General features: G+C 34.3%; 1 protein-coding gene across 19 annotated transcripts in view; it reads left to right on the top strand.

The window, feature by feature from the left end:
• Dtna (dystrobrevin alpha) overlaps positions 1–12,837 on the top strand; it is a 371,976-nt gene that overhangs the window by 187,211 nt on the left and 171,928 nt on the right. The gene's annotated exons all lie outside the window — the stretch shown is intronic.

Raw genomic sequence — 12,837 nt, 5'->3', positions numbered from 1 at the left:
AATCATTAGTACCTTAGAACCATCTTGAAACTGAGAAAAATGTTTCCTTCTTTTTGTTTTTTGAAAATAGTTCACTTTTCTTAGAGAACACCTTGTTAGTGACATTGGTCCAAAGCTACTTGTCTCATACTAAATTAAGCAGTAGGACAAAGTTCGCCAGCATGTTATTTAGTGCTTTGAATATACGTGGTTTTTTCTTTCCGTCCTGTATCATATTACTGCAAACCTCAACCAACCTGAATAGTTGTGTTTTATCTCTAACTCTTACAACATATTTGCATTTCCATCAGCATCCTGTTCTTTTATACACTGGCTGAGTGTGTGCCAGAGGATTTAAAAATAGAAGTAAATACAATATGGGCAAGAATAAAATGAACTGTTGCTCAGAGGCTGGTAAGAACTGAATGTAAACAGTTCAGTGTGGCTTGGAGAAGCCTCAGTTCCCAGAGCGCAGACATGCCTTGTTTACTTGTCACCCTGGCAGCTTGCATTGAAAGGGAGAATTCAAGATGCATGAAGCCAGTTAAGGAAAAGGAGGAGTATCTGCTTCTTAATAACATATTTTGCTTCCTTGCTCTATGTTTTTACTGCGGTGATAACTTCTCACAAGGCACTAGGATCTTACTTTACTAATTTTCCTCCAAGAAGTATCTTGTACAACCTCTCTCCTTTGTACAAAGTTGTCTTGGCAGCTTTTAAAGACAGAAGTCTAACCTAAATAGTAGCAGGGACCCACTGTTTTTGCAGGAGATTCACTGTCCACCTGCAGTGCTTCCATATAGCAAAATCTTTGAAAAAGACATTCTTAGCAAGTTAAAATCAGTGTCCTTAGCTATCAATGATTAGAATAAAACTCAGTGAAGTAGCCCTAGTTTAGTCACATACTACACTGTCTTCAAAAAAGTAAATTTAGATACTGTTAATAGCCACTGATGGGCAGATTTTCACTGTTTCCCAAGTCTCAAGTTTTCATGTGTACAAATCACCTTCCAGATTTGACAAAGGAGTTATCATCAGTTTTAAAAACAATTTTCAAATAAAGAGAACTCCATTATAGCAAATATCAAAAACCACTAAAATTTGTAAACTGTGTAAGTTTCTGAGTTCATTCTTTCCTTTTTTGCTTGGTTGTTTTGCATACAGAATTAGCTGTATGTTTTTCAGAGAGTAAAAAATCTTCACATTTTACATTCGGTTGTTACCAGTCTCTGAACAACACAATGCTGTTATTATTAGTGAACAAGAAGTTCTCCAAATTGGTGGGGATAGTACCTGGTAAAAATGTTTTAAAGTTTTGAAATTCTCAAAACTGACAACACGTAAAACAGAAAGTAATCTGTTTGTATTAAAGAAAAACTAAAAGAGGGAAAAAGAAGAGGAAAAAGAAAGCAGAGATAGAAACAAAGAGAAAGGATACAAGAACAAAAGGTAAAAATAACAGTGTGCAGGATCCACTCAGACTCTCCTTTCCTATAAGTATAAGAGAGGTTAAATATATAATCAAAGAAAAGGAGCAGACCTGTAAGAATAAAGAGAAATGATTAAAAAGCACTGTCATTTCACTATTCGTTGCTTAAAATATGTGCTAAGGCACAGATAGTTACTTCCTGGTAATTGAAATTCTTTTTGTTAAACTTCATGTTAGCTGCATTTGCTTCAACATTTTTGTTGTGGGCTACCAGCCCACTTAGATACTAGAGCTATATATATATATATATCTCCAAATTTTGGTCATCTTTATTCATTTGACACAAGGTCATATGTAGACACCCATTTCCAAAGCCATTGTAACTGAAAGGCAATAAGATGGAAGCTTTTTTTAGAGTTTGTAGTGCTAAAAATATTTAAGGAGCCAAGTTGTCTTTTCATCATCATTGATTTTAAAATCTGTCAAGATGCTGTAATTGAATAAATTAGTCAACTCTTGTTCAACTCCTACTTTACTGTTAATTTTAAGTGATTTCTAGTGTTTCTTAACATTTTAGCTTTAATTTCTAGAGCACCCTAGATGCTCAGACAAATGACTAATTATTAGCAAACATTTACTTCTATTAAGAAGATAGATGTTCAGCAGTCATAATGGAGAATTATATTGATTCTCATAGACTGTTCTAGAAAAATTAATGATTTTTCAAACTCCAAGACAATATTTCTAAAATAAATGAAACTTAAGCCAATGACCAAGGATTGATTCTCAGTTCTTAGGTATGATTTTTAAGAATTGTTACCTTTGAACATATTCCATTAAAGTGAATTTTATTATTTACCACCACAAAATTTTTTTGTATGAAAAGAATTGGGCTGCTCTTATTTGTTTAGTGGTTTTATTTGGATTTGTAAACTTTTCAAAAGAAAAAAGAAAATTATGATGCAATGATCATCACAATGATAAAGGCTGACACTGACCATAATGATTTCTTTGAAGTATAAAATAGACTTAGCTCCTGACTTCATATGTAGTAAAAGGCCAGTATTTTTAGAAAGTGGGAATTTGTAATAGGTTTTCATAAACATATTCCCAACTTTAATTGATTTCATTAGTAACTTTTACAAAACACTAATAATAGACATACTTGTTATGTTCTTCTTTATTTGTTATGTTCTCCGCAGACATAGAATGATTTGGTCAATAAACAAAAGCAACTTTTGTCAAAAAGTATTAAACAGTAAGAATTATATGTGAGCCAATATCTGATAAGAAAAAAATAAACTTATTTCTAGATCTGAATTACCTTTTATATTTTTAGAACTCAGAGGATCAATCAAATAGTTTCACCTTTATAATAAAGCTGGCTTAATATAATTTAGAGTAATGTTGTAATTCGCACTTTGACATGCATACTATGATACATTCACTATTTATTTCCAAGTTATTTATACCACTTAGTTATTTGGTACATTCACTATTTATTTCCAAGTTATTTATAGCACTTAGTTATTTTTAAATTATTAATTTTAAACAAAAACAGCATTACAGATCAAAAACATTGATTTGAATTTGTTTGAGAAAGGTTATTCTCAGAAAAATCTCTTACCTCTATCTATCCTGCATGAAAATAAATGCTCCATAGATTGCCAGTTCTGATAGACAATGAAGATCCGTGAAAGTAGTAGAAGAAAACACAGTGCTTGAGATAGAAAATCATTCCCTTACAGGTAAAAATCATAAAGAAAGGGTGACATGAAAACTTGGTGGCACAAAAGTTTATGACTTCTGAAAAATGCTATTGGCAAACTAGAAAGAATTTTCACAGCATACATGAAAGAGAAAAAAGGAATGTCAATAATATAAAATGAGACTTCATAAATCAACAAGAAAAAGAAACTGGTTATTTGACAAATGACTACAAATTAAGCAAACTCCAAACTCATAAAAATGTTCATAGACCAAGTCATCACCACCACCATCACACCATGGACACCACCATAATGGCCATCACTTAGGGTTAGGCATTCTTCGTTATTTAATTTTTACCCCAATCCATGAAGCAAATATGGTCCTTGTTTACTGATGACAACTATGCTGCTAATAACTGCAGAACTAGGCTGTCAAGCCAGAGTCACTACTGTTATTAATGCTGAGTCTCCACTTATCTGCTCTTGCGTGGAATGTAAATTATTTTATCCTTAATATTATGGGAAGACATATGCATTGGAAAAGTTACCACATGGCAGCAACGTATAATACACACCACAGGGAGGCTATGTTGGACGGGCAGGAATTAATCCAGAAGCTAAGCTGCCACCCAAAACAAGAATCAGAGTGGTGGTTTTGAGCTAAGAGATTGAAAGTAGTTTTGAGAAGGAGGTGTTCTGTTAGTTTCCTATCTTTGCGGTAAGTCAAATAGAGCATCGGACTTAGCTTTTTAGCCTTCCTGGAAACTGTCAGTTATTGCCTAGAGTACTAGAGCAGAACTGTTGTGGCCAATGGAACTGAGAATATGACATATGAATATGATATATGAGTTTTTCTAGTGAGACTAACAAGAATAAATCATCCTGTTGGGAGCAAGTGCCACTATATTACCTACATTCTTGAAACTTGTGACATATCACAGCATTGTTTGGGGATGTAATGTAACTGAAGTGGGACCTTTATGAAATTTTTTCTTTCGTTAGAATCTTAACACTCTTTGATTTTTACCAATAGTGATTTCTTCTCTTTCCAACATGCAGTGATTTTCAAAGTATATAGTTAGAGATCATTTAGAAGGTCAGAACGCCTTTCCCTTTATCATTGTGAAAGCAGCAGTTTTTGATTTGAATATTTGGTTTATTCTCCTGCCTTTGCACCTATTTTTCTTTAGACATATTTTTCTTCCTGGCAGTAGACCTGGGTTCATTTATGGGTTGGCAGACAGTAGGACCTGTTATTTCCAGTATTAGAGCCCACACTGTTTCCCAAGAAACAGTGGATTTCTTCCAGTCTTAGGATCATTGGGGGAAACGAAGAATGTTGGGGAAATACAGAAAAAGATAGAGAAGGTGGGGATGTGGTCTGTGTAATAAACAGTTGAAAGGAAGAGAAAGGCATTGTCATTTGAGTGATGTATTGGATGACAGTGGAAAGCCCAGAGATAAGGGAACGCATAGTGTGAGAATTCCCGTGTATATTAAATACAACACTTGCTAAGTGCCAGATATTGTTCCAAAAGGTTTTTGTTGAGCTCTTTAAATTAATGAGGCAATAATTTGCACATGGCAATACTGAATGAATATGTTACTTTATTTCTTTGTCAATCCTTGCAACTACCCAACGAGCTAGATACTGTTATTCACTTTTGTGTTAAAGATGAAGAAATTAGAGCCACTTAAGCTGAGTAATCTCCCCCAAAAATACAATTAGTAAGAGAGAATGCTATGGTTAATGAACTCTTTCACTATATACCATATTGCCTACTCTTAATCTGTGCAGAGTATTACAGTATCTGTAAAAAGTGCTTACGATGTACCTAGTATATAATAAATCCTTCAAATGTTAGTAGTTATTATTATTATGTAGTAAGATTTATTAGACTTTCCAGAATTCATGTCATTTCACATGACACTGCTTAGAAATAATAGCAAGGGCAGCTTTAGATGTTTTTTAGGTACAGGTTAAATACGACCTTATTTAGGAGCACCTCCTTACAAGCTGGAGGAACGCTCTATTCAAATACTATGGTCAGTACAGTTTGACTGGCACAGTGGAAGTCTTCTCTTCGAAAGAGAAGACTCACTGAAATGTCCCACATACGCATCTGTGTGACTCTGACCTTCTGACAGAGAATGACTGCTGCTAATGGCACTAATGAGAGCAAATGAAATCTCCTTCCACGAACGGGATTTGAATAATATGTCAATTTGTTCATTATCGTCTTGCTAAGAATGAAACACTTTGACATTTTTATAATCTAAGGGAGTAAGTGAGAGCTTGGCAGCCAGAATGGAGAGTGAGACCAGAGGCCAGCCAAGGTACAGTCATGAAGGGGGCACTTGGCTCTCAGAGTCAAGGTCAAGAGTGTGATTGCAGGCAGAATGCAGCAGACCAGGCAGGTACAAACCGTCTTCTGATCTCTTTTTCTTATAATGTGGGCTTGTTGGGGGCGGGTGGCTTGTCATCCTCTGCACTGAATGAATTGTATGGAAAATTAGTTGGCTTCAAATCTAACTGAACTAAGAATGCCAACAGATGTAGAGTTAAAGGCACTCAAACATTACAGATACAAAGCAATCAGGAACAACGCCTCTGTTGTACTGGGATTCCCAGGAAGGACAATTCTGCTGTGGGCTGTGCCTGATGACTAAGTCCTGAAGGAGGCAGAGGAGGTTCCAGGACACAGTGGCTCAGGATGGCAGAAATGTGGTATTGCAAGGATACAAGAGCCTGCAGATAAGAGATGACAAGTGAAACTTCGAGTCTGAGGGATCAGTAGTTGCCTAACTATCTGCATCTGTAACTTCTATATCTTTGTCTTTGTCTCTAATTAGATTTCAAAGGGTTTTAGCTAGTGATGTCACTGGACTATACCAACAAGAGAACAAGGAAGAAACAGTAGACAGTAGAGATCAGCTGACCTCACACCACTGTGCTGCTGGAGAAGGGTGCGGCTGGGGGGAGGGGGTGTCCTCTCTCCGGTCACTTCATCTCAGGTGACCCCTTCTCTGTGAGCTTAATTATCCCTGGTTTCTTTCAACCATTACAGAATGTGTTCATAATGTCAGTGACACAGGATCTCTGAAGTTACCTGCAGATATTTTGTCTAATTTATTATCTGAGCAGTAACAAACTTTCATTGACAATATTAACTAAAATTTGTATGGTGATTTATTGTTTTCAAAGAATTTTGATTATAGTTGACATGAAAGATAGATGACACCATCATTTCCTGTTGGTATTAGCACATTTGCAGTATATAATGTTTACACTCCTTCTGTAGAGTCAGTGTGTATAACACATTGCTTTTTTTAATATCTTTTCCCTTCCCTCGCTTCCCCCACTCTATCTCTTGATCTTTTTTCCATCTGAGAAAGATCTATCTCCCTACCTGTCAGCATTTATCTTTGGTTTTGCTCTTTATTTGTAATTTATAGCTTGCAATATTGAACCTTGTATGTGTAATTTATTTCACTTAACATTGTGGTCTCCAGGTATACCTATTTTCCTACAAATGACTTAATTTTATATTTCTTTATGACAGAGTAATATTCCATTGTGTGTAAGTATCACATTTTCTTTATCTGTTGATGGACTGATGATAAACTGTTCCAAGATTTAGCTGAATTATGGTGCAATAAATATAACAGTGCGTGTATCATCGTAACATGATGTCTTTATGAAGCAAGCTTGCTGACTTCCTTCTAGGCACTGGGTTAGCCAACAAAGCACAGATACTCATCTCCTGATTTACTAATTTATGCTCAATACTTTCTCATCTTTAAATACAAGTTACCTTAATGATAGCTATTTATCTTTAGAAAAGCACTATTACTTATAAAGCTCTTGCATTTAATTAGGATTTTATTCAGGTTAAATCCCCTTTTTAAAAGACTTTCAAGGTAGTTTATATACATCATAGCATTTAATGAATGCAACTGCCTGTTACTCTCTCTTTATTTACCTTATAAGTAATCAGTCTGCTTCTTACACATTTGATGAAAGGGTTTTGGTTTTGTTGTTTTGTTTTTTAGTAGAAAACTCCATAGAGTTTGTAATACAGAAAAGCAATCTGAAAAAAAATGTGAAGTTTTTAACTTGAGGAAATAATCTAACTTGTAAATGCAAATGAATGACTAAATTCAGAAGACAAACCAGAGAACGATAAAGCAGGTATTTTATACTTATGTAAAAAGAATAAATGGAAATTATTAGCCCCCAAATTAAAATCCTTCTCATGTCCACGTAACAACCAAAAATAGAGTTTTTTACTTGCCTATGAGGTTCCCTGCCATTGTCCTAAGTGTGTGCTGTCTTTATATCACACACACATCATCTGTGATCTTTACAACCCGCTCTTACTGGCATTGCCTTTGAGTTTTGCTATCTTTTTTTGCCTTCCAGAAATGTCAAAAATCCTCTTATCTCTGGTTAATTCTCAGTGAGAACCAGTGATTGAAATCTAGGCAGAAAGAAGGAAGCCAGACGTATGATTGTCAGCAACAAGTTTTTCCAGTTTCATTAATCTGAAGCTATTTACTTCCAATAATATTACCTTTTGCCTACACTTTTCTTTAAAATGAAATAATCAAATAAATAAAACAAGGTTTCAACATCTATTTTTATTTGCTACTTAAAATTGGTTTAAAATAATCCTTTGGGTTTAAATAATCTCTTCTGGTAATAATGCTAAGATCTGGGATTTTTTTTATTATGACAAGGGTTAGGCAAGAAAAGAATACTAAACCAAAGAGGAAATTGTCTTACCAACTATTAAATATTTATAAAGCTTTAATTATAATTAAATTGAGTCACAATTAAAGAAAGTATTAATATAAACAAAACCCTGGAGTATAAATACTCACATATGTATTAATATATGCTAGAGAAGACTGCAATAAATAAGGACATTATTAATATTATGTAGTGTGCAGAATTGGGAAGGAAATATCATATATTATTCATACCATAAAATGAATTCCAGCTAGATTAAAAATTGATCAAAATCAAACCATAAGAATTAACAAAATATAGAGGACTTTTAACACATTTTTACTGTGATATAACTGTCTATAAACCACAGATTTATAATTTGATATGACATACATACCATAAGCCATCTCTAGAACCAAGATAATGAATATATCCACTGACTCAAAAGTCTCCTTACAATCCCTTGGTAATGCTTCAGGTCAGTTCACATTTTTTATAATTTGTATAAGTGAAGCCATACTTTTTATCTAGTTTCTTTTAATTGGCATTATTATTTGTGATTAATTCACATTGCTGCATATATCAATAATATAATTGTTTTTCTTGCTTAATTATTATGGTTTATCTGTTCACCTGCCAATGAACATTAGAGAAGTTTCCAGTTTTTGACTGTTATAAGTACAGCCACAATGAGTATTCGTGTGAAAATCTTTCAGCAGTTACATATTTTCTGTCCTTTTGAGCAAATAAGTAGAAAAATTTTAAATGATCTGTGAAAGGAAAGGGACCTTATGTGATAAAAATGAAGATTCACAATGAGAAAAAAAGTTACATTTGAAAATATTATCATTTTAATTCTTGTTTTCAAAAAGCAAATTATACAACATCACGTGTGAAATATTATCAAAAGAAAATGTATAACCAATGGATAAAAATAATAAAAATTTGGCCTGGGATATAGCTCAGCAGCACAGTGCTTGCCTGGTAAGCTCAAGGTCTCCTGAGTTTCATTTTTTTTTTTTTTTTTATTTAAGAGGAAAAAGAGAAAAACACAAAACAAACCAAAGCAGCGTAGGGGTACACGCAATACAGAACTACAAAACAAAACAAAACAAAACAAAACAAAAAACCGTAACAGTAAGAAATTACCTGCTAGTAGATTACACACTATTTTCCTGAAAATAGTTCCTCAAATCACAGTATCAAAGAACACAAGGTGGACATTCAAACAGGGAGACTGCAAACAGCTGTGTTCAATGTTCCAAAAACATTGATAAAGTCAGCTATTTAACACCCCAAACACACTTGCTGTTATATCCGTTAGAGCTCCTTTTCTTTTTTTTTTTTTTCCCTCTCTTTTTTACAACAAAATTTACACATCTTGGATTTTATCACTCCTTAGTGCTTATTACTTTCTTTGGGGGGGGGAAGAATACAGTCAAATATGGCAAAACAAAGCTGTCAGTCAATACCAAGGATAGACGTAGCACATGGTGTAGAACAGAGTACAAGTTTATCAACAATGGTTATCAACGTTGTCCCTTGTTTCCTTAAAAAGAATTGTCTATCTTATTAGATATTATAAAGTTGGACAAAACAGTAGAGAACAAGACCAATAAAACTTAGGCGTTGTAAACATTACAGGACTTCCAAAGAAGACAATAGTCAAACCAGAATGGGTATCTTAGTGAATCTTATTGTCTTCAAAGTAGTTGCTTATGTCTTCAAACTTGATACTATCATATAGAATGGAACAGAGTCTAATCAGTCAAAACAAGATCGTGGGAGCACTACAGGACTTCAAAACAAGTTAATAGGAAATCGAAAAGAGTTACTATTTATATATCCTAATTTTTTTGAATTTTTTCTTTAATTAAGACAAACATAAGAAATGACTAAATAATTTTTTTTGAAACAATAAGGGGGAGATTGAGATAAAACAGGACATAACAATATAACAATAGAGGTCACAGCATGACTGTTTCAATAACCTAGTACTTCACCACCTTATAACCTGACTTAATAGTAGTTACCATAGTGTCTTTTTCCTTGAAATATTTGGGTAAAACTTCATATACTCTAGCTTCAAATATTTTCATATCAAGAAGCCCAGAATAAAGCCTTTCTAATTAATGAGTGAAAACTTTATAAGGCTTCAAGGCCACCTAATGGGGAATCATGATTACCACATATTTTTATATATTTGAATCATTACTTACATTAGGGAAACTATTCGGTATTCACACATGCGAGATTGATTTATTTCACTTATGAGTATGGTCTCAAGCTGTGCCCATTTATTGATAAATATCTCAATGTGATCCTTCTTTATAGCTGAATAATACTCCATTGTATAGAAATACCACAACTTTTTTATCCATTCCTCAGTTGATGGGCACTTGGGTTGTTTCCAAGATCTGGCGATTACAAATTGTGCTGCTATAAACATAGGTGCACATATATCACTGTGGTATGATGCTTTCAGTTCTTCTGGGAATATGCCTAGAAGTGGAATAGCTGGAATAAATGGGATTTCCAGTCCCAACTTTTTGAGAAATCTCCAGACAGATCTCCACAAAGGCTGTACCAGTCTACACTCCCACCAGCAGTGCAGGAGAGTTCCTTTTTCCCCACAGCCTCTCCAGCATTTGTTGTCGGTTTTCTTGATCCTGGCCATTCTTTCAGGAGTGAGATGGTATCTCAGTGTGGTTTTAATTTGCATTTCTCTAATGACCAATGATGATGAGCATTTTTTCATGTATTTATTTGCCATTTGAATTTCTTCATCTGAGAATTGCATATTCATCTCAGATGCCCATTTTTGGATTGAATCTTTGAATTTCGGAGGTCTGAGTTTCTTTAATTCTTTATATGTTTTAGACAAGAGGCCCTTGTCTGAGAGAGAGTTCACTAAAATCTTTTCCCAGTTTGTGGGTTTTCTTTTCACTATGCTGGAGATTTCTTTTGACATGCAGAAACTTTTTAATAAGAAGTGGTCCCAGTTATTGATTCTGGGAAGTATTTCCCGTGCGGCTTGAGTCCTGTTCATGAATTCTTTACCTACTCCTATGTCTCCAAGGTTTCTACCTATTTTGTCTTCCAATAGATTTAGTGTTTCTGTTTTAATATTCAGATCTTTGACCCATTTACATTTTAATTTAGTACATGGTGATAGACATGGGTCTAGCTTTAGTTTTCGGCAAATGGAGAGCCAGTTTTTCCAGCACCATTTATTAAAGAGACTGTCGTTCTTCCAGTGAACCTGCTTGGCTCCTTTATCAAAAATAAGGTGGTTGAGTGTGTTCGTAGTTGTGGTTGTATCTTCTAATCTATTCCACTGATCTTCAGCTCTGTTTTGATTCCAATACCATGTTGATTTTACTACTGTTGCTTTGTAGTATAACTTCAAGTCAGGGATTGTGATGCCTCCTGCTTTGTCTTTGCTGCTTAGAATTGCCTTTGCGATTCTAGGTCTCTTCTGGTTCCAGATGAAATTTAGGAGTGATTTCTCTAGATCTATAAGGTATGTTGATGGTATTTCTATTGGGATTGCATTGAATCTGTATAACAGTTTTGGGAGAATGGCCATTTTCACAATGTTTGTTCTTCCTATCCATGAGCAAGGGATGTCTTTCCATTTTCTGAGATCATCTTCAATTTCCTTTTTCAGTGTATTATAATTTTCACTGTATAAGTCTTTCACTTCTTTCGTAAGAGTAATTCCTAAATATTTCATTTTTTTGCTTGCTAATGTGAATAGTCCAGTTTCTCTTATTTCCCTCTCTGTAATTTTGTTGTTCGTGTATAGGAATGCTATTGATTTCTGAGTATTGATTTTGTATCCAGCCACATTACTGAATTTATTTATTGTATCTAAGAGTATTTCAATGGAGTTTAGGGGGTCTTCTATGTAGAGTATCATGTCATCTGCAAACAATGATAATTTAACTTCTTCTTTTCCTATCTTTACCCCTTTTATTTCTCTTTCTTGCCTAATTGCTCTGGCTAGTACTTCCAGTACTATATTAAATAGGAGTGGTGATAAAGGACATCCTTGTCTTGTACCCAATTTTAAAGTAAAGGCTTTCAATTTTTGGCCATTTAGTATGATGCTGGCTGTTGGTTTGTCATAAATGGCCTTTATTATATTGAGGTAAAGACCATTTATTCCAATTTTCTGTAAAGTTCTTATCATGAATAAGTGTTGGACCTTATCGAAGGCTTTTTCTGCATCTATAGAGATGATCATGTGATTCTTATTTTTGGCTTTATTGATATGGTGGATTACATTTATTGATTTGCGTATGTTGAACCATCCTTGCATTCCTGGGATGAATCCCACCTGGTCATGGTGTATAATCTTCTTGATGATTTGCTGGATCCTATTTGCCAATATTTTATTGAGGATTTTTGCATCTGTGTTCATTAGGGAGATCGGTCTATAGTTCTCTTTTATAGTTGGGTCTTTCTCAGGTTTTGGTACTAGAGTAATATTTGCTTCCAGGAATGACTTAGGAAGGATTGCTTCCCTTTCAATTTCATTGAATAGTTTGAGGAGTGTCGGCATTAGGTCTTCTTTATATTTCTTGTAGAATTCTGCAGTGAATCCATCTGGGCCTGGGCTCTTCTTGGTGGGCAAGGACCCAATTACATTCTCAATTTCATTAGCAGAGATTGGGTTATTCAACAGTTTTATATCCTCTTGATCTAGCTTTGGTACTTCATATGCTTCTAAGAATCTGTCTATTTCTTCTGTGTTATCAAACTTTTGAGAGTAGAGGTTTTCGAAATAGGTGTTGATGATCCTCTGTATTTCTATTGGGTCTGTAGTGATTTCTCCTTTTTCATTTCTTATTGCATGAATTTGAGCTTTTTCTTTCCTTTTTTTTAATAAGGTTGGCTAGGGGCTTATCGATTTTATTTATTCTTTCAAAGAACCAACTCTTTGATTCGTTGATTCTTTGGATTGTTTTCTTAGTCTCTATTGC

The sequence above is a fragment of the Cavia porcellus genome, unplaced genomic scaffold (assembly GCF_034190915.1).
Source record: "Cavia porcellus strain 051 isolate PalLab524CR breed Dunkin Hartley unplaced genomic scaffold, mCavPor4.1 scaffold_20, whole genome shotgun sequence".
Taxonomy (NCBI): domain Eukaryota; kingdom Metazoa; phylum Chordata; class Mammalia; order Rodentia; family Caviidae; genus Cavia; species Cavia porcellus.
The sequence above is the reverse complement of the archived record's forward strand: the minus strand, read 5'-3'. Positions and strand labels throughout refer to the sequence as shown.